Genomic DNA, 12756 nt, shown 5'->3' on the forward strand with positions numbered 1-12756 from the left:
CACTTCATCGCAGCCAGGATGCAGAGAGCATGCAAGAAAGAGGCTATGGCGACATATCTGCAGAGGCATGTGCATTTGTATTCAACCAGGAATCATCTGCTCATGTTTCTACCACCTCCCATTAATGCTACCAAGTTAGGAATCCATCAGTGCATGAATCCATTATTGAGGTCAGTAAACTCATAAGCCAATCACCTCCTTCAAAGGCCTGACTTCTAAGCACCACTTCATTGAGGATCAAGACTTTAACACATGATTTTTTTCGTGGGGGAGGATAGTTTATATTATATAACAGAGAACTGTACCTTTCCTGATACTGTTGCTAGGCATCACTTCCATCTATTTTTCTCTTATAAAATGTAACAGAGCCCTTTATGGTTGACCATTTCAGAACTACCAAAAGGGCTAATTGCCAATTCTATTCATAAGATCTCATGAGTAATTATTGCTTGCCATAGACTTTGACCTTCTTGTCACTTTCTGATTTTACATATTTGCCTACCTGGATTTGGACTCACATATGCTCACTTTTCTTGTTCATACACAAACTGCTTCTTAGTCGTAAAGTTCTAGCTCTTGATCTACTTTCTCTTACAAGTATAGAATGCAAGTTGCTTTTCACGTGATGATGTCACAATTGTTTGCTTGAAATGAATGTCCTTTAAAAGAATATCCTTACTAGCCTTATTCTTTTCCTGTGGCCATAGCTACTGTGCCTTTCTATTGTGGCTCATTAAATTCTCTCATGTGAACATCAGTCTTCATATGTCTACTTCACAAATAGTGAACAAAAGGTTTTTCATTTTGCTATGAAAACAAAAAGTAATTGCCATTCAAGATTTCATTACTGATTAGGTCATTACATGTAATTAGCATAGTGCTTACAGGATTTCTGTAGGCATTAGTAGCAGTGTGTAATGTAACTGGAGTCCAGATTCTAATTTGGGAAAAGGTTATAATGTTAATGGCTGTTTGTAAATTAGATTTGGGGAAATTGTGAAGACAATATTGATCAAAAGAAAAAGCACTGTTGTAGGTGTTAGATAGATATAGGTTCTATTGCTTACCCAGTAGGAAACTTTGGACGGACATGTCACTCAACATATGTGAATTTTCTTCTTCCAAACTTCATATTGTTGACAAAATGATTAAATGAGACAGTATATAAGACTAGCATAAGGCAAAGACAAAAGTGGTTGCTTAGTAAATATCAGCAACTATGTCCTCTGTCATCCAACTTTGTATTCTATATTTTGCTGCCTCTGTTTTGCACACCAACTTCATTACTAGTGCAGTATGTTAGAATAAAGGAAAAGACTCACAGAATGAGGCTAAACCTCCTTATGAGGCCATGGTATCTGACTTTTGTCCTATTAATGTACCTAAAATATGATGGACATTTCCTCCTACCTACCACACACATTTAGGTTTCTAGAACAACACACTTGCCTTGTCCTGCTACCTTTACCACCAATTTTTAAGCTTACATGTAAAAGGAAGATTTTTCTGTGAGGAAGATATCATGGTCATTCATATAACTCAGTTCTTATGGAACTGAATGTTGAACTATTGGGCAGTTGTTTTGTTGGATGGGTAGGAGGCAAAGGGACCGTTGAAAGAAGGTCTCCAATGTTCTCAAAGGGAGAAACTAGAGGAAGCTCATGGAACATACAGGATCCACTGCTTATAAAGGATGCAATTGAGCCTGTGAATGCCTTATTCCCACACAATTCCTGGGCAGGAGTGTCAGGCATGCACCGCCTCTGGCTCACTCACCTTAGGACAATGACAGGCCAACTTTGCCCCTCAAGTTCTTTATTTACCATTTTTCTTTCATATTGAGAAATCCATTCTAGCCGGATACTGGTGGTTCATGCATGTAACCCTAGCTACTCAAGAGGCTGAGATCTGGAGATTACAGTTCAAAGCCAGCTCAAGCAAGAAAGATCATGAGACTCTTGAGACTCTTATCTCCTATTAACCACCAGAAAACTGCAAGTGGCACTGTCGACTGCCACTGTAGAGCACTAGCCTTGAGCCAAAAGAGCTCAGGGACAGCCCCCAGGCCCTGAGTTCAAGCCCCATGATGGACAGAAAAAAAATCCATTCTAGAATTGAGTTAAAATATGTAAAGATACTGTACAGAGGAGTTATATTTACATGAATAAGGTAATAAGTACATTTGCTATTGAGCATTGTTACCCCTTCCTTAGTTTTTCCCCTACAATCCTTTCCTCCCCACTTCCTCAACTTCTCCCCTGCCCCAATTTGTAGAGTTTGTTTTCAACAGTGTCCTATACATCTCATTGTTACAATAGATCAACCTATATCCTTGTTTCAGCACTTTGTTATTTCCCTTCCTCTCCCCAATTTAGAAAAATGTATATACAAGATACAGGGCATCAGAATCAAATACAGTGACAAGAGGTATTATACCATAGAGGGAAGAAAATACAAAAGAAATCTAAAAATCACATAGTACATTAAAAACAATAAGAACAAAGAGAAACCTCTTGTGTCCCTATCTTGGGGTTCATTACGGGTCATATGTCTATAGCTTTTGACCTTTTCTGCTTGTCTGGTAGGATTATCCTAGTTGTATACTAGTTATTGTAAATAAGGGAAACTATGGGACCTATGTGTCTTTGAGTCTGGAATGATGTATTCCATGCCCTAAAGACAAACAACTATCAACCAAGAATACTGTACCCAGCTAAACTCTCCTTTATAATGGAGGAATAAATAAAAACCTTCCAACAGCAAAGAAAAATTGAAACAATATATCTCCACCAAACCAGCATTATTACAAAAGATACTTAAAGATGTCCTACACATAGAAAACCAAGAGCATGATAAAGGCCAAGAAACGGCTCCCAAACCAAGAATCTGAGAATCATAGGAAGAATCCAGTTGGCACAGCCCCTAAGAAGGTGGATAACATGGCAGGAACTACCAAACACCCCTCAGTCCTAACTCTCAATATTAATGGACTTGACTCTCCAATTAAGCGACATAGACTGTCTAGTTGGATTAAAAAGCAAGATCCTTTCATCTTCTGCCTTCAAGAGACACACCTTGCCCACAAAAACAAACATTCTTCTGTTTCTTTCTACTAGTCTTTCTATTACTCCAAGTCGAAGGAATTTGAACCTATTGCCTTTCTGGTTGCTTCATTGTTGGTCCTGTGCCTCTGGCACAATCCCTGTTTTGCAGCAAATGAAGTCATAGATTGGAGAAATGGAGAAGATAGGAATACCAAGACTCAGAAATTCATTGGGGGCTGGGATGTAGCTAAGTGGCAAAGCACTTGCCTAGCAAATGCAATGTCATAGGTTTGATCCCTACTACCAAAAAAGAAAAGACAAAATACAAAACAAAGAAATGCATTGTTTAATATTTCGATGATAATATCATGTCACATAAGTATAATCTCATCACACAGAATTATTCCAGGATCTATTTGCCATGTGATAAAATTTATATGAGGAAATGTACTCTGCATTTCAATTATGTTATCAGAACTGCATTGACTGCTGCTTTACGTTTACCACCAGGGCCATTGTTTTCATCATCCTTTTCCCATGATGCCAAGAGACTGGACCACATCTCCTCGTCCTGAACTGGCAGAGGAGCAGATGGGGCATCCTGGATAGTGTAAACTGCAGAGATAACTTGCCATTATGGTCTTTCCCACTGTTTCTTACTACTCTTGCGGGAGCCCCTCCTTTCCTTTGTAACCATTACAGGCTTTTCTTTTCCCTTTCAGCAAAGGTTGTATCTTCTCTGTTGACAGTGACAAATTCTCTATAGCCTTGGCCTTTATCCTCTGTCCCTGAAGTTAGTTGATAGTTTTGTTGTTGTTGTTTGAGACATGAGAAATAAGCAAGAGAAAATTACTTTTTAGATCTAATTCTGGTTATGTCATTGATTAGTCTCAGAAGAATTTGTGTTCCAGTCTTAATGAGTGACTCACCTCTAAAATTATACACGTCTGAGTTGCATCCTCTCCCGTCACTCACACTAGGATTTAGGCACATAGCATTAATAGCACTACTGAGATTTACCTCTATCTAAGAGAAAATTACCAGCCTGGGCACCGGTGGCTCATGCCTGTAATCCTAGCTACTCAGGAGGCTGAGATCTGAGGATCGTGGTTCAAAGCCAGCCGAGGCAGGAAAAAGTCAGTGAGACTCTTATCTCCAATAAACCACTAGAAAACCAGAAGTTGTGCTGTGGTTCAAGTGGTAGAGCACTTGCCTTGAGCTGAAGAGCATAGGGACAGTGCCCAAGCCCAGAGTTCAAGCTCCACAACTGACCCCACCCGATCCCCCCCCCCCAAAAAAAGAGAGAATTACCACCAGTTTTTATAAGAAACGCATCCTGGGCATTCTGTCACAAAGTTAAAAGCAGTGTGTTCACCACAAAGACAACTGACTGAGATGCACGAGGAGTTAAGATAGGACAGGTTTGAGAGGAACAACCACCAGTGCTTTCTCTAATTACACTCAGCAATCCTGCCCTAATTCTGTGAAAATAACCCTGTGACTTTTTGGACTAGTATATAAAAAAGGATGAGTTGAAAACAAAAAATAAATAAGAAAGTAGATGAATTTCAAAGATAGGATAGGAAATTCAGACATTTGGTTAGGCAGCAATACATTTGGAGAGTTGGGCAGCATTTTTGCTTTCTTGAATTGCATAGAACTGACACCTGGCTGTATTTGTAGCTTTCCAAAGCACAGCCCTGAATATTGTGTTATAAGTCTGTATTTTGTCACAGATGTTTGTATTGACTGCACTTATCCTGAGTATAACCAATGTCATATCTTGGGAACTCATGAAAGTCAAGTTCTTAGTAAACATTTACATAATGAATGAAATGGAGGCTTTCTATGCATTAGGATGATGGAGATTTTATGAAGGATGTCCTAGAGTTTAATGGTAGGAATTATATGGGATACCATTTAAATCTACTCGGGCTCTGACTTTCTCAATTCACATGTTATTATAAAGTTTATCTTCAAACAATTTATTGAGGTGACACCACGGTGCTAATGACTACTCTGATACAATTGTGCCATTAATGGAAGACCAAATCTCCTGTGAAGAACACTGGCTAAGAACGATAAAACAAGATGTGTCCATTATTACATTTGTAAATGATGTCTAGAATGGACTATGTACAGAATAGAATATATATGCATAAGCATATGTGTATACAGTCATTATTCTTTAACCATGGTTATACATCATGAGAAATAAGTCATTAGGGATCTGGTTCATGACCGAGTATCACAGAGTATACTTATATAATTCTAGTTAGTATCACCTAATACACAGGCCATATGGTATATGTAGTATATATATGTGGTTGTATATGTGGTTTGCCAAAGCATTGCAATGTTGGACATGATATGTGTGTGTACATGTATACATGTCAACAAATGAAGAATAGACAAAATGCCAAAAACAAACAAAAATGAAAGTCAAAAGACAAATTATCAAGGCTAATCCATGGATTTTAGAACTTGGGGGGGGTTGTTCATCATGTTGTGAGAAATGTCAAGGAAGTCATTCTGCGCTGATCACATTCTTGCAGTGTTTTATACTCACTTCTTGCAGTGTTTTATTCTCACTTCTTGGCCCTTCCCTTTACCTCAACTGTGTGACTATGTGACTATAAAGATTCTGGTATGGATAGTTTCTGGTCCTCATAATATTTATGATAATATCCTGATTGCATTGAATATTGTACAGTGATATTTGAACACTTTTGATTTAGGATCTCAAATGTTTGACATTTGTGAATACCTAATAAAACATTTGAACCTCTGTACTTATAATATGTAAAAGCCAATGTATATACAGTTCATGCCTTGGTTTGGTAGGAGATCACTTTTAGACATGCAACTATTGAAGTATGCTTAGCCATATACTGCTTGAGTGCCCACTAAACAGGCAAGCCAAACAAGCATGAGACCTTGAGTTCAAACTGCAATACCAGTTCTCTCTCTCTCTCTCTCTCTCTCACACACACACACACATACACACACACACTCACAAACATATAAGTATTTCATGAAAACAGGGATTGTTGGATTTAAATACTGTAATTTAATCAGTATCACCAAAACAAATTTTATAGCAGAAAATTAAAAGTTTAAATTTCTAAATTCTGTGCTGAATGATGCAAGGTTAGAAATAAGGTTTTTAGCAGCATTGTTAAATAGTGACCAAATTAATTAAAATTGAATTATAGTGGAACCATATAAATAGACTCATGACAGCTATGATAATGAGTGCCATCATTGGTCGCAATAATGATTAAACTATTTTAAAACAAGCTCAATTATTTTTTTATTAGGAATCTATTAGGTACCTGTCTCTCATGTTCTGTTGGTAAAAGCATACTATTGAGACAGTAGGCTGTAGAAATTCTGTAGATTCTGATGGTGCTGCAGGGAACTCTGTAACGACTGGTTCTGTGTACATTGTTGGAAAAGAGGAATTACAATTAGCAGATGTCATCAAGGCAACTCTCCACCTTTACAGCCCAATGGTGCCTCTAATGAAAATGTGAAGGTCTAAGACAGACAGAAGTCCATGGTCATTTTTACTATTTTTGACTTCTTTTTTAATATTGGAAATCACTCTTTAGGGGGGCCATTTTTTTGAGACAGGATTTCCTTGTGTAATTTTTATGAAACTACCATTGTTGGACTTGAATATCCACAATACTTTAAAATAATTTAGGGACATGGGTACCATTTAAATGAATGAAAGTATTAGGAATGCTTTATATGATTTAAAGTCTAAGCTTTAGATGTCAGATTTAAGCTGAAATTCTGTAACTTGTAGGACCTATGGGAGTCCCCACCCCAGAAAGCCTCTTAGCAATTCCTCCTATGGTTTTGAACTTACATCCTCTCTTTGGGAATCACTAAAATTTTGCTACCAAAGATCTTAGAGCTATTGTTCATTCACTTGCATATATATATATATATATATATATATATATATATATATATATATATATATATATATATATATTCTTTTTGCCTCGTGGCTTTGTTTTGCCCCACAGTTGAATGTGAGAAACAAAGTTGGGCTCCATCTTGCTAGTACTGCTGATTGCTCTTATAGACACTGACACCATCACAGCTCCACCCAAGGTAGGAGACAACTTATTTTCACATTGTCTTAACATGCTCATCTTGTTCTTGTTTGTTTCTACAAGTCCTTTCCTTGATTACCTTTGGAATCATTTTCCATGAGTTTGAGGTGACTTTGATTTGAATAAAATCATCTAATGTCCCATTCAAAAGCATCTTTCCTTTTGAAAATGCCTCAAACTGACATCTTGTTGCCTCAGTTTCCATCCCTTGGGACTAAACTCCATCATTGTCCCTGAGAAGTCTTACAGATCTGTTCATGAATAGAACACACAGGAGAAAAAGTCTTCCTTGGAAGATGTTTAGGATTGGTTGTTTAGCATTTATAAAGGGTGGCATTTGCCAGTTCTATCTGAACCACAGCTGATTTTCATCATACTCGCCAGATTAACCTCTCTATTCTTGCAAAATAAGCCTTTACAAAGCTTGTTTGCTAGAATTTTTTGTTATTGTCTTTTTGTTATGATTGTCTTCATGGAATATCTTCCTAGTTTGTTTTGAAAATCTATCAAAGTTACATTATTTCCCAGAAAGTTTGTGCTGGATAATTTTTTTGAGAAGCTAATAACCCCCAAGTCTATTCCTTAAATAATCACTATCTGTTTTCTGAGTCTTAAAAAACAAGTTAATGATTACAATCTTTTCCATTAGGTTCACTTGCAGATGTTTGTTATAAGATTTTTGAATATAACATTTTTCAGAGACTAATTTTCAAGCTTGTGAATTATATAAATCACTCTTCTACTTGCTGGTATTTCCACGTGCTTTTCACTTATTCATTAACACCTATAACATATGGTAAACACAGAAATAAACCAAGGAGAACAGTTGATTTACTATTTGTGGGATTATTGAATCAGAGCCTAGGAAGAAAGACATTAAAATTAACATCTTAATGGGATTTAGAATTGGTATATATAAAGATGAAAAATGCATCCTTACAAAAGAACCTAAACATTGTTGTCAAACATTTGGACAGCATATGTGATACAGAAAATGGAAATTATATTGTCCTTTGCAGAGAGATATGATATCAGTGACACATTAATAATAAAAGATCCAAGCCTGTATTCTAATAGCTGGGGTTCAATTCTTAGTTCTAAACTTCCACTGGTATATACAATTGTGATTAAGGTGAACATAATAATTCTCTTTATACTCTTGTAAAATGTAAATTATGCTAGAGTTTTCAGAGTTGCTGCAATCAGAAGACATTATATATGAGAAGGCATTTTAAAAAATAAGAAAGGGTTTGGAGACATAACTCAGTTGGCAGAGTACTAAACAATGAGCAAAAGGGTCAGGTACTGAGTTTGAGTCCTGGTCTCAGACCTAAAAATAAACAAGAAGAAAGCAAAAAAAAAAAACAACCATAAGAAAGGGCTGGAATTGTTGGTGTATATGTGTAATCCTAGCCCTGGAGACTGCTGACACAGAAGAACCATGTGTCAGAGGCCTTGATGAGCTTCAGAGTGAGTTAATAGTAAGACCCTGTCTAATTTTTTATTTTATTTTATTTTTGTCCATCATGAGGCTTGAAATCTGGGCCTGGGTGTTGTCCCTCAGCTCTTCAGCTCAAGGCCAGAGGTCTACCACTTGAGCCACAGTGCCACTTCTGGTTTTCTGGTGGTTTATTGGAGAGAAGAGTCTCACAGATTTTCCTTGCCCAGGATGGCTTTGAACCATGATCCTCAGATCTCAGCCTCCTGAGTAGCTAGGATTACAGGCATGAACCAACCACTGGCACTGGCTAAAATTTTTTTTAATCTATTTGCCCACCTACCTGTCTTTATACCTGTCTATCTCTAGTTCTATCTTTTTTTTGGGGGGGGGTCCGGTTGTGGGGCCTGAACTCTGGGCTTGGGTGCTGTCCCTCAGCTCTTCAGCTCAAGGCTAGCACTCTACCGCTTGAGCCACAGTGCCACTTCCGGCTTTTTCCTTTTTGCTTATGTGGTGCTGAGGAATCGAACCCAGGGCCTCATGCATGCAAGGCAAGCACACTACCACTGAGCCAACTTCCTAGCCCCTCTAGTTCTATCTTTATATATCACATATTTTATATAAAACATATATAAGGACTGTTTCTATTATTTTATTATCATTGTTTATGTGTTTGAATGAATTACAGTTTTCATTTATATCTTCTTAGTTTTCATTGAAAATTTGTTTCCTAAATTTATGGTTATGTCTGCATTCTGTAACATTATCTATCTCCTTAACAGTTGCATTGAGTTTAGAGGACTTTAGGGCCCCAAGTTAGTTAGTACAGCTAATAAAGAAAAAGCATTTGATTCAGTTATGCATAACATGTGGATCCATTAGCATTGGTACGTACCTTCACTCTATGTTATCTACCAGTGGGCTAAGAATTCTCAAGAAGGTACAGCTTTTTTCCTTCTTTCAAGTTCTCTGACAATAAATAAAGCAGGTGATGCAGAAGGCAGAGAACAGTAATGAAGGCAAAAGAAACATCCATTATTTAAAGAACTTGCCATGTGATGGAGATAGAATGACTTCAGCATTAGCTGTGCAGGTGATAAAAAATACATACATTCATCTATATGTGTGTATATATGTATGTAAATATATATATAAACAATACACAGGTACATGGTTTAAGAATAAGAAGAACTAACTGCTAATTTAATTCCTGCCTACTTAGTTAAAGACAATAGGAAACTTTAAAAAGGCACATTAAATTTAGGTAGAATATAAGTAAATAATTCTTGGGAGAAAAAAAAAAGCTTTTGTCACCATGGAAGCATTTATTATTTATAAACCTTAATGAGAAGATTCTAATATAAGCGTAATCTTAAAATCTACAAAATTATTTATTATATTTATAGATATTCATGTGTGAGATGAATGTGTGTGGGGTTTGTGTGTGAGAGTTCTTATCCACGCATTTATTCATGGGAAGGAGAAAAAAGAGAGGATGTGCTAATCTGAAATGTGAATGATGAGGAAATAAAAGCTGTCTTGGATGACAATAGTATAAAATATTTAAAGTATATGGATAATGTCAAGGAGTTGGAGAAAGTGTGTATGGGGTGGTTAAAAAGAAGATAAGGGTCAACCTGTATCCTTTTCTTAGTGTGTATTTTTTATTGCAAAGATACTGTGCAGAGGGGCTACAGTTATATGAGTAAGGTAATGAGTACATTTCCTATTGCTCATTGTCAGCTCCTCCTTTGTTTTGCCCCTACCATCCCTTCCCTCCCTCCTCTCCAATTCCTCCCCCCAATCCCCTACCCCCCACAAAGTTGTAAAGTTCATTCTCAACATAGTGTCTTGTACATCTCATTGTTACAATGGATCAACCTTTATCCTTATTTCAGCATTTTGTTATTTCCCTTCCCCTCCCCAAATTAGAAAAATGCATATACAAGATGCGGGGCACCAGAATCAAATACAGTGAAAACGAGTTATACCATGGTGGAAGAATATACAAAAGAAGTAAAAAAATCACATAGTACATTAGAAACAAGAGCAAGAAAGATAAAACCTCTTGTGTCCCTATCATGGGGTTCATTTTGCTTAGCATCATCTTATATGGTCATATGAACATAGCTTTTGACCTTTTCTGCTTGTCTTAGACATATACTAATTATTGCAGATAAGGGAAATCTATATGGGACCTATATTTCTTTGGGCCTGGCTTACTTCACTTAATATAATTTTTTCCAAGTCTTTCGCATTTCCTAAAAAATGGGGCAGTGTCATATATATATATATATATATTTTTTTTTTCTTGATCCATTCATCTACTGGGGCGCCTCTGGGTTGGTTCCATATCTTAGCTATAGTAAATAATGCTGTGATAACCGGAGTTGTGCTGGTTGTTTTAGTATGGGCTTATTTGATGTACAAGACACTATGTTGAAAACAAACTTTACAACTTTTGCGGGGGAGAGTTACTCATGTAACTGTAACCCCTGTGTACAGTATCTTTACAATAAAAATATATATATTTAAAAAAGAAGATAAGGGAGAGTAAATTCAATTAAAGTACTTCTAATGAACACATGGAAACAGAAACATGAAGCCAATTAAAATTATTTTTTAATGGAGAGAGTATCAGGAAGAGTAATAGAGAAGTTGAATTTGATCAAATTACATTATATACATGTTCAAAAATATTAAAAGAATGAATGAACATTGATAAAATAATAGAAATTTGTGAATCTGAACACAGAAGTAAATTCTAGAATAACGTAGGATTTAGAAATGGCATGCAGGTATAAAGCAAAGACTTATTGTGGGATCCCCATCAAGGGAAAGGTGCTCATCTTGGAAGGCACAGGTTTGACTTTTTTTTTTGTCAGTCATGGGGCCTGAACTCTGGGCCTGGGTGCTGTCCCTTAGCTCTTCAGCGCAAGGCTAACATTCTACCACTTGAACCACAGCGCCACTTCAGGCTTTTTCTGCTTATGTGGTGCTGAGGAATTACAACCAGGGCCTCATGCATGCAAGGCAAGCACTATACCACTGAGCTACCTTCCCAGCCCAAAGATCTGATTTGACTGGAACCCAGGAAGCTCCAAAATTTAGGTTTAGACTGCATCTAACTATTTTTACTGGAAGGGAACCATTTTAATTGGAAGCTGAACATGGAATTTGAGGTCTAAGCAAAAAGGATCTTGCTGCAGTAGACTGTATCATCTGAACTGTTATATAAGACAGTACACACCCAGAAGTTAGAAAAAATGAACTTACTTGAAATGATGTCAACTTCAGTTATCTATAAGTAGTGAAGTCCTGGGGAACTTTAAATTCCATTTTCCAATGTTAATGGGTTGAGTTAGCTAATTTTGTAACTCCACAAAACTCAACAAACACAATTTTGAACATCAATTTAATAATGAATGTTTTGATTCCATTACTCTATAGACCTGGGGAATAATGGAGTTTGACTTACTCTGCCACCAAGAATGTCTTAATTCAAAAAACAGTGTGATGATGGCTGATACCATGGCCTTCTCAAGATCTCTGTGGACAATATGCCTGGTATTTAAAGCTATAGTGTAAGAAGGAATCTGAGGTTATATTATGAAGCCAGAAAGGAACCATGGCCACAGGATAATTTTCTACACTCATTTTCTCCTCCCTCTCTTCTTATTGGCTCTCTTGCAGGGATTCAGCTACATTAAGTTTTGACCCACCCTTGGTGACCACAGTAGAAAATCCCCTTTCTCTAATCACATGGTCCAGTCTAGGAGAAGGGCAAGCACAGAACTCCCTTAATCTTTTCCCACTTTACTGAGCAAAGACAAAGCTGGACTTTGTTGCAAAGGAACTTCCAATGGGAAATAAAAAGAAAAAAACAAAAACAGACATTTAGAAACAGACATTCTTTAAACATAGCCTTCTATCTTAATCCTGAAATCAGATCTTGGCATATTGCAAGACCCACACAAATTCTGCATTGTTGGTGAAAGCCTGTAGGAAATGTTAGGACTTTGGCAATTCCTGACTATTGTGTTTTGTGTGTTTCGCCCTCTTAGGAATTTATGTTTTCTTAAAAGTAAACATAATTCAAGAGTCCCAGTATCTGGTATTAATGAACAATTGGGTGAAGTGACAA

The 12756-nt window shown here is 36.9% G+C and overlaps 1 pseudogene; it reads right to left on the minus strand.

The window, feature by feature from the left end:
• The window catches only part of LOC105988491, a 33636-nt pseudogene that overhangs the window by 17584 nt on the left and 3296 nt on the right, over positions 1–12756 (minus strand).

This window comes from Dipodomys ordii, unplaced genomic scaffold, assembly GCF_000151885.1.
Source record: "Dipodomys ordii isolate 6190 unplaced genomic scaffold, Dord_2.0 Scaffold49, whole genome shotgun sequence".
In the NCBI taxonomy this organism is placed as follows: domain Eukaryota; kingdom Metazoa; phylum Chordata; class Mammalia; order Rodentia; family Heteromyidae; genus Dipodomys; species Dipodomys ordii.